This window comes from Alligator sinensis, unplaced genomic scaffold (genome assembly GCF_000455745.1).
Source record: "Alligator sinensis unplaced genomic scaffold, ASM45574v1 scaffold28_1, whole genome shotgun sequence".
NCBI classification, from domain to species: Eukaryota; Metazoa; Chordata; order Crocodylia; family Alligatoridae; genus Alligator; species Alligator sinensis.
The window spans coordinates 2,107,066-2,117,105 of record NW_005842133.1 but is presented as its reverse complement, the minus strand read 5'-3'; positions in this window follow the sequence as shown (position 1 = coordinate 2,117,105).

Genomic DNA, 10,040 nt, shown 5'->3' with positions numbered 1-10,040 from the left:
CTTTCCCTATAACAACTCAATTTTTTTTCTTAATAATATATAATATTTGATGAGCTGTGATTCCTGTCCCCAACTGGTAGATCAATTTTAGACCTTTTAGCTGTGGAGTGTCTTTGGCTCAGTTGACCCATTGATTCAGTCTTAGCCTGTCATTCAACCAGGGAAGATCTTGTCTTTTTTCGTATTGGAAAGTGGTGCATTCTCTCAGTCTTAGGCTATCCATATGCCATTATAGTCCCCTAACATAAATGTGGGCAACCTTCAGACTTTAAGTTTTATGCTAGCTGCCAGTGACCTCCAACTGCTGATATCACAGCAAGGGATAAATGAGGTACTCCCTTTCCCCATTCATGTATCTCTAACCTGGCAGCAGGGCAGGTATGTGATATAGGAAGACCAATGCTGGCTTTTACTTAAGGTTGAATTCTCCTATCCAATTATAATAATCCTAGGCCCAGGTTTCAATAGAGCTGTGCCATATTCCAGTATCTGTACAGGAGCCTTTCTAAGGTAATACCAGCTCAAAACCTATGACTGGTGAGACCTGAGTGTCTCTGCCCTCTTCTCCTGCCAGTTCCTTTTCTCCATTGTAGGGACAGAACAGCCATAAGATACTGGCTAAAAGACTGATGGTTTTCATTAGAGAGATGGATTGACACTTGGAAACAAGACACAGGGTTTGAGTCCAGTGACCTGAGTGTCATTGGAGGAGGCCAGTCTAAGAGAGCAGCTTGGCTAGGAGTCACCTGGAGAATGCTAGGCCCATCAGATGGCCCATGTGGTAGGGCTGAAAAAAATACTGCCACAGAGCAGGAAGTTCAGTCTGAGCAGTGAAGGATAGCTATTGCCTGAAACCTAGGGCTGAAGCAGAAGGGTGTGAACCAAATAGTTGCCGGACTAAGCCAGAAGGTTCCAACCAAACCCTCATCAATGGGGATGGAAGGTGCAGACAGTAGGAATCAGAAACCATCCCTCAACAAATCTGCAATATACAGTGGGTCCAGAGAGTTTAAGCAGAGAGGTCAACCAGGTTAGAGAGCATTAATCTGTATATTTAAACATTGGGATCTAGGAACACTTTACTATTATTGTGGACTGTGTATGTGTCCAGGCCTCTTGGTCCTGTTAGGAGCTAAGGATTCTCCCTGCTTAAATAAAAGTATTGTCATGTTCATGAAGGCAGAGTTTGTGCATGAGTTTACTTCAGATCTCTACAAAGGGAAGCTGTCAGAAGATATAGGATGGTCTCACATATGAGAGTTAGGACCTGGGATCCCCTCACCAAATTCAAGGCATTTGTCCTGTCCCATCCAACATCCTTTAAATCATCACTGAGCTGATTCATTCCATGGGAAATAAGTGAAAACTGGTACTCTGTAGGGCTTTGTAGAATCTATGGCACAAATCTTAGGGCCCTGGGAGTAATCTATAACTTTTGTCCTTTATGTTTATATTGAATTTTTCACAGGAATTTAAAAATGCCAGCTACTACTGTATTGTACTCTTCCCTTATACATGTTTAGTGATATACATAGTAGTAAATGTTGTATACAAAGCGCTTTCTGTATTTATTCCTTTCTAAATTCCAGGTAAAATAAGTTTCAGCAACCTTTACAGATGAAGGTGTTTCGCTTTTTTCCATAACAAATTTAAAAAACAACCCTATTTTATTCTTGGAGAGAATCATACTCAATTGCTGATAAAGACTTATTTTCTGTGCCTAAAGCCTGATCATTAACTGCCTTTGCCACTGTAAGATATTTGGCTTGAATATGTCATATTAGTAGGAAAATTACTCTAAATAGGAACAAAACTGACAACTGTTGCATGCAGGCTAATGACCCGCTGTGTATGTTGTACAAAAAGAATGGCCATTGCTTGTATGTTTACTATATTATTTTACTACTTGATTTCCATAGCCTGTTATGGTTGCCAAGGAGGAAAAATTAACCTAAAGTTTCCATGTAACCACAATTCCATGTCCATGCTGTACTAGAATCAACTATTTTGTAAAGATATATGCAGAAAAGCATTCATTTCTTACTACTCTATACAATTATTTGGTAACCATTTTATGTAAGATTGTATTATGGTAATAGCAGAATATTTTTTCACCTGCTTGATAGTTGTTCAATTCAACCTGCTTAAAGAAATGGGGCTACCATAAACACACAAAGACTCACCCCTGAATGGACTGTGGATATTTTTTTAACAAAATCTTTTGTGGTATTATGCAGTTATAGCAGTTATTACAAAGTAAAGCACAGCCCCTAAATCCACAAGTTTGAATTAATGTTGTAATGAGAAAAAATTAGGTTTGTCTCATTTCCAATCTTTGTTAGTCCTCTACATCCTGCTCCTGACAATAGATGCAGATTTTGGACCATTACTTGGTCTTATTAAAGAAAAGTGACATCAAATATAATACTTCTTATTTTAAAATAAAATAACACCTGCTCCAGGAATATACTATCTGTGCATCCACCAAGCTACAGTGAATTAACAAACTGATTCCAGCTGAATTAGAAAAAGGTCAGAAGTATTATTATCTATATGTACTGGTACTGATGAAAATGATTAGAAGACTATTTCTCTGACAGTGCCAAGCACTCAAAAATATCCTTTTTGTGAGTTTTTATTCCAAAATTATTTGTTGAATACACTGCATGACAAAGACTGTTTTTAAAAAAAGTTATAACTCTTCTTAAATATTTTAGAAAGCAGTGTTGAGGTTAGAAATACTGTACCTGGTCTGCAATCATATAGAAGAGGGGTGTCTAACTCCTTTGGGTCTGTGGGTAAGATCCAGACCACAGGCTTCTCATGGACTGGATGATTCATTTGTCAACCCAGATGCCAGAGCTGCTACTTCGGCACAGCTCCAGAACCCGAGGGGTGAATGCTGCCCTGCTCACCACCCCCTCCTGCCTCACCGGCCCTCCCCTTTTCCTCTGCTGCTTTTAGCTTCCACTGACAACCAAAGACCCCTAACTGGGCACTGGGCAAAGGAGGTGGTGGTGGACAAGCAGTGGTGGTTCTGGGACTATGCTAAAGTTGTTAAAGCCAAGATTAGTACATAGCTAGCCCAAAACTGCATGTGTGACTTAAAGCTACATTTGCCCTCACTCTGCCATGTCGTGCTATGTGCCTTAGCACCTTCCATACTGTGCTATACATAAAGGACCAAGGTCACTATTCAGCTCTGCTGATTCTGTAGTAAAACAAGAGCCAAATACAACTTGAAGTGTGGACACACACGTAACAACTGAATCACTCCCACATACCACTGAATGGGAACTGGTTCACACTTCTGTGGCTCCAGGAGTGGAGGGGTGGGTATGAACACCCAGCCCAGCATGCCTCACAACAGGCAGGTGAATGGGAGTGGGGGGTTCTTGCACTCCTGCCTTGGGGCTCACTTTTCTGCTTTCCCTTCTTTCTTAAACAAAACTTCAATAAACTTCAATAGCCTGCAGTTGACCAAAGGTTGCAGTGTGCTTGCCTGATTTGGGATGGCAATGGGAGAGGAGGGTGTGGAAGTGCTTGGACCCACACTTTTGGGTTTCCTCAGGCTGACTTGCCTCACTTGCAGTTGAGTAGGGAGTGAGGATACAGCTGGTTGTTAGAAAGATAGCTTTTATTAAACAAGCAAGACAAGGGATCTCAGTGATAAAAAGTGCCAACACAAGGAAAAAAAGTGGGCAGCAGAGTCCTGGGAGTAGGGCACCAGAGTGGCCACTTGCATCAGTAAGCAGGTGGGAAGAGTGATGCAGTGTAGGATGCCAGGAGGGCCAATCAGATGCATACACAGGATGCTTGGTGTCCACACATTTCACAGAACCAGTGCAAAATAGGAGTTGATTTTCCAGGCACACTTCTGAATCATTCCAAACAGCTTTAAACTGGTTTAAAGGCTTGTATGTCTGTCTGCTTCAGGTTTCATGATTTCGTAAACATTAGGGCTGGAAGAGACCTCGCAAGACCATCTGGTCCAGCCCCCTGCCCAAAACACACTGACACCATTCTAAATGTTCTGTGTCCATGCCCTTAGAGATGCCTGGCTGTGCGGATACCCATTAGGGCTAGGGATCTCTAGGGATCCCTTCACAACACAAGTACTAGTGGAATGGCTGTGGCTCCTCTCTTTCCCAACACAGGCCTGCCTAGAAATACCCCCAAGCAATAGGAGTTAGGAGCAGGAGACCAAGTTATGCCACTTCAAACCACATGTAGGATCCTCCTGTCAGGGAAATCTCTAGCTGCCCTCTTAAAGCAGTTTTCCATCCTCTTTGCCCTGGCACACAAGTGAGAGGGAATGGAATTAAAGCTAGCATCTGACTCAGAATCATAACAGCAAAGCTATGCGGATCGAAGGAAGAGGAGCTGGAAGGGGACAAATGTTCAAGGTCAAAAGAGAAAGGGGGTCATGGAAACCTACTTCCAACCTGGTCTGGATTTGAAAAGGAGATGTAAGGGCAGATTTGTAAAGGCAGGATCTTTTACCCCAAGAAGTAAAAAGCCTTATAACATCAAGCTGTCTAGTCTTTTCCACCTGATTACTATGCCAGACTACATCTTTACATTTCTGTGCACACCTGCCTGGTATGAGGAGGTGGCTCCTCTATTTTACCAAATAAATTAGAAGCATTGTGTATTTTCATTTTTAACACTTTGCATTGCTTAGGATTACATTTGATAATATCATGGGCTGGGATTCAGTGCAACAAAGTGTAATGCATATTGCCTTTTATTGGCCATGAAAATAGAGAAAAATGGTTTCTTTTGAATTAGCTGGGTCCTGGCAGGTTGTAGGCAGCCAAGCTTGAAGGAAAAGACAGAGTGGATATTATTTGGGCCACATTGCTCTTTTAAATATAGCACACCATTAAGTCCAGCTTGGTTTTACATTCTTGCAACATGACTCCTGTTTCAGTTATTTACGTCTGTTTCCACATAAACGTAGAAATTCATAATCCATGGATGCAGCCTATCTATTGTGCTGTGCATTTGTACTTCACCAGCATGTGCTGAACTCTTGAACTGTAAAATGTATTGATTATTGTTTCTTTTTGTAATTTGTATTTACTCACCAGGAAGATTGCTTTTTATTATTCTTTTCAGGATTTTTTATTTACATTGTTCAGGCTTTAAGGCCCTGATTCAGTAGAGCACTTAACCTTATACTCAAAGTTAAGGTCGTGCTTTAAGTGCCTTTTTGAATAGGCATCTAAAATCTTATCTGAATTGAAATGATCCTAGAAACCCAAAGGCTTCCATCTCACAAATTCTTATGTAGCTGCGTAAATGCATGTATGTTTTGTTACTGATGACTGTGGTTGCAGCTTCCTGGCCAAATGCACATTTTTACTCATAAGTAAAATCAACAAAGTGTAACAGAATCAGAGACTTTTGCTGTAAGCCATTGAGCAGCATTTTGCTACAATGAGATTACTAGTAAATTCCAATGCTGTAAGGTAGATGTAGAATTGTCTTAAATAATTTGAAAAAAGTCCAGGATATTACTGTGCAGGAACAAAAGAAATCTATAAACTGCCTCCTGGTTAAATCTAATTCACTAATGCACCCATTCAGTGCCAGTGTTAAAGCTCTGGACAAATTGGCACTGGTTAAATGTGTGTTATCTGGTATAAATTGGGTACAGTTTGATTTTGACCTCTTTAGCCTTGGCAAATAGAGGATCCTCATGTCAAGACACTAGAGATGATATTATTGCAGAACTGTAGAAATTTTGATAGAGTCAGGCTTTAGGCTATTGAGTGCAGTAAAACATACAATGTGGCTTTTGTTGACATGCCAATTAGTGAAACAGGTCATGGTAATTGTGGAAAGGATTAAGCTGAAGCAGGACCTGTCTAGTTTTCCCCAGGCCAAAAGACAGATCAACAGAGGTCTCTTACACTTTGTATTAGTTTAAGGGTCAGGAATTTGCCGGCCTGTGACAACTTAGTCAAATTCAGTCTCCTCTTTTACAGACTCTCATTGTGCTGGCCACTAATCGAGTATCTTTCAGGATGTTGGCTCATTCATCAATGCTTGCTCCAGCTGCCTGTGCCTTCTAGAGGACACATTTTCTTTTAGGGACCTAAGACAGAAACTACCTTTAAAAACACAACCCAAGAGACAGGACTGCGGTAATGCAGATCAAGAAAATTAACAAAGAAAAAATATTTTTCTAACTCTTGAACCAGATTATGAATTTTTTTCTTACATTGGTGAATGATTACCCTCACATGTAATTTCACTGATTCTTACACACCTACAAGAACATCAGCCTAGAGCCCAGTCCCCTCACACACAGCTAAGCATATAGTTCAATTCTGAAGAGTAAGAAAAAAAACTTGGACTTGTTCCTTTAAGAAATATTTTGAAATAAATGGGTAATATGCTACTGAAGACAACATGGACACACCCAGGAGAACATCTGACCCTTTAACATCATTGAAAATGCAGGCATTCACAAGATGTATGTAGAATATAATAAAATCAGAGGATTTGTTTTTTTACACTTAACCACGCACTTGTTTAGCACAAGTAAAAATAACCACACAAGATACATGGTAGTGAAGAATCAGGCTCCATATTTCCGAACTTTGGGCAGATTGAATTCAGACATGTAAGAACAGAAATTTTCAGGTCATTTTATACAAAACAAAAATGTGACTTCCGTTCCCCTTTAATAAGAATGTGTACAATATGAAATACCATGGTTGCATATTTATTCAAGAACTAATGCAGCTAAAGATGCGACATCAACCTAGCCTAAGTTTATATGCCATCAGCCAAGTCCAAATTAATAGTGTAAAATGATGACTGGGATCAAAGATGAAATTAAATTAACATGACTCTAAGTCAAATAGCCTTGCAACCAGACCACAAGTACAAAAGGAACAGGGCAGTCCTAAAAATGCAAACGTGCTACATTTTATGGGACTAATCCACAATTATTATCTTTAATTAATGACCCAATTCCTTTTCTGACCACGTAGCATCATAAATCTAGCAGACTTCACAACTGACATATGTGAAGAAACCTTGCTTCTGGCCAGATTATGTCTGGGCCTAGGATGGGTACATGCCTGTCTGCCAGACCCTTCCTCCTACACGCACACAAGAAACAGCAGCAACTGCAGTCCCAACACACATGGGAAATCAGATTTAGGGCTTGTCTTTCCAGTGAAGCAGTCCAAAATAGCTATTGCAGACTACTTTTTTTAATAACTGTTCTGCAATAGCCATTCCTCACTGGCCGCCCAAGTAGACTTTCTTATTTTAGAAGTGGATTAAGCTAAACTGGAAAATGCCATACTTAGCGCAGAGCAAGAGTGTCTGCACAGGAAGGTAGCATGCTTTAAATTAAAACCCTATGTTATTTGTTCTTAGTTTTCTGTATAGATAAGCCTTTTCTGTTAAATGGAGAGAATGTATTTGAATGTATAATAGCAAGTAAGGGGAAATAGTATTAATACTGACTGATTAGTATTCCAAAACAAGGGACTTCTCTTATTTTATTTGGATTTTTGGCACAAATTAAGGCAGAGATCTTCAAACGTACAAAGAGTGGCTAGATGTCTAAGTTCAACACATTTTTCCAGGATAGTTGGCTGCATAATGGTCTTGTGCACCTTTGAAAATTTTCCCCCAAATGCATGATTTTGAAAGAAGCTAGCGCTAAATCATGCTGTTTTCAAATGAGCAAATCTTCCATTTAAGTCAATATGTGATTAAGATCTTCAAGATTTGAACCAAGAGAAATAAGCATTAGAATGAAATTTTCTTTCTGTGCATACTACTGTTTATATCAGGGGTGGGCAAAATGCAGCCTGGGGGCCGGATGCAGCCCGCCAGGCCATCTTATCCTTTTTTTCTAAAAAATTTAGAAAATTAATATTTATCTGCCCCTGGCTGCCTATCATGTGGCCCCCAATGGCTTGCCAAAACTCAGTAAGAGGCCCTCCACCCAAAATAATTGCCCGCCCCTGGTTTATATAGTCCTATACCCAGAGCTCTCCAAATTGCATATGATCTAATATGTGCTGTAAATCTCAGATGAGATAGTCATTTTAATGATGAATATCTTTGCTTTTGTGACTTTTACTGAGATCACTAGTTTTATTTTCACATGGATTCTGAAAGTAGTATCTTCAGGATTCGGATCATATAGACACAATCCAGTAAAGATCAATATTCTAATTTTTATTCCATTTCAGCAGAGTTTAGCAAATCTATCCCCCCCACCCCATCCCACCCCTAGACTAGGGTGCTGTGTTAAACTGAAACATTTCATTATAACTTGTAACACTATATCTTTGGATGGATGCGTGGAGTGACGAAGATGGGTAAAGCGAGGAATACTTACATCAGAGGACTGGTGAAAATAGTGGCGGCATCTAAGAAAGTGCAAGGGTGAAGACTGGCATGGTATAGACATGTTCAAAGGAGTCTGGAAGAATACATGGGAAAAGAAGTTACCAGAATGGCACTACCAGGGAGAAGGGGAAGAGGAAGACTGAAGATTAGATGAGGAGATATAGTGAAGAGACATGAGAGAGAAGGAGTTGGAAGAAGAAGATGCATATGACCAAAGCTGGTGAAGAGCCAGGATCCACAACAGCAACCTTGTTTAGATGGGACAAGTGAGGGAAGAAGAACACTATAACTTTGAAAGAATTAGGTCTGAATTAGATGGTTGTAAGTGGGCCCAGAATCAGGTCCTATATTTTCAAAGAGTGAGCAGGACGACGTAGTTAATAAAACCCCCTTGTCCATCTCTTGGTAATCTGTTGTGTTTTGTCTTACACTGAAGACTGTAAGCTCTTTGGTGCAGGGCCAGCAGGGACAGGAGCAGACTGCTGCCATGAGCAACAAGTCTGCTCCCGCATCTCTGCATGTGTAGACACTTGCCCAGGGTGGGTTTACTCTAGAGTAAATTACTCTAAAGTATATCCACCCTGGAGCATTTGCACAGTAGATGCACCCACTGTATTCTGCAATATTGCTAGAGGCTTAAAGAACTGGGTAGCCGATGCCCGCCTCTCAGCTAGAGAGAGAATACAATTGGATACAACCCAGAATATTCCCCACTGTTGCCAGGAGGTTCCTGACAAACCAATAGCAGTTGATTGTTTGGCTTTAATCATTATTATCCATGTTTCAGGACATCCCACAAGTAATATCTGAACAATATTTTGCTTCGTCACACAAGAGAATAAAAAAAAACACAGGTAAAGCTAAGTTTCAACCTTCAAAATAAAAAAAGTAAATTAATTCACTTTACCCACAGGCCAAAGAGCAAGTGGAAAATGCAGTGCTATTAGCTTAATGAATCTTTTAAGTAAAACTACCTTCTTAGTATTGATGAACCTTACAGCCATACCTATTTAGCATTTGTAGTTACAGCTCAAGCATTAAAAAGCAGACAAATTTACCAACCAAAAATGTCCTTGAGGGGCTTGAAAAAGTACTTGGTTTATAGAAAAAGGTGATAGGAAAAGTAAAAATATTTCTAACTTAAGTTAGATTTGCCACCAGCACCAGAATTTCATTTTATGGACTAATATATGAAAGGTTTGACCCTATGCAAATGTCAATTTGAAAGAATACGGGAAGGAGTAAAAGATGGTTTTATCCTGTATCCCAGATGCATGGAAAGTGGTGGTTACTTCTACAATTTGTCCACACGCAAACCCCATAGAGATCCCTCCCCAAAAAAATCTGATAATTTCACCCAAAAAATCTGATAATTTCACCTTTACAGTGAATGGTGCATTTCCTAATAAATTCCAAGGCCATAAGGAAAGATTCTGATCATATGCTTTACTGGACTTGGTATTGGCAATGGGGGATGATATGGTAGGGGACCTACAGATCGGTGGTCATCTGGGAGACACTGATCACCAAATAATAGAATTCTTCATAAGACGTCGAGTGGGTAAGGTAACTAGTAGGGTGAAAGTGCTAGACTTTAGGAAAGCTGATTTCAATGAACTCAGGTGATTAGTCAAGGACGCACAGCAGAGTAG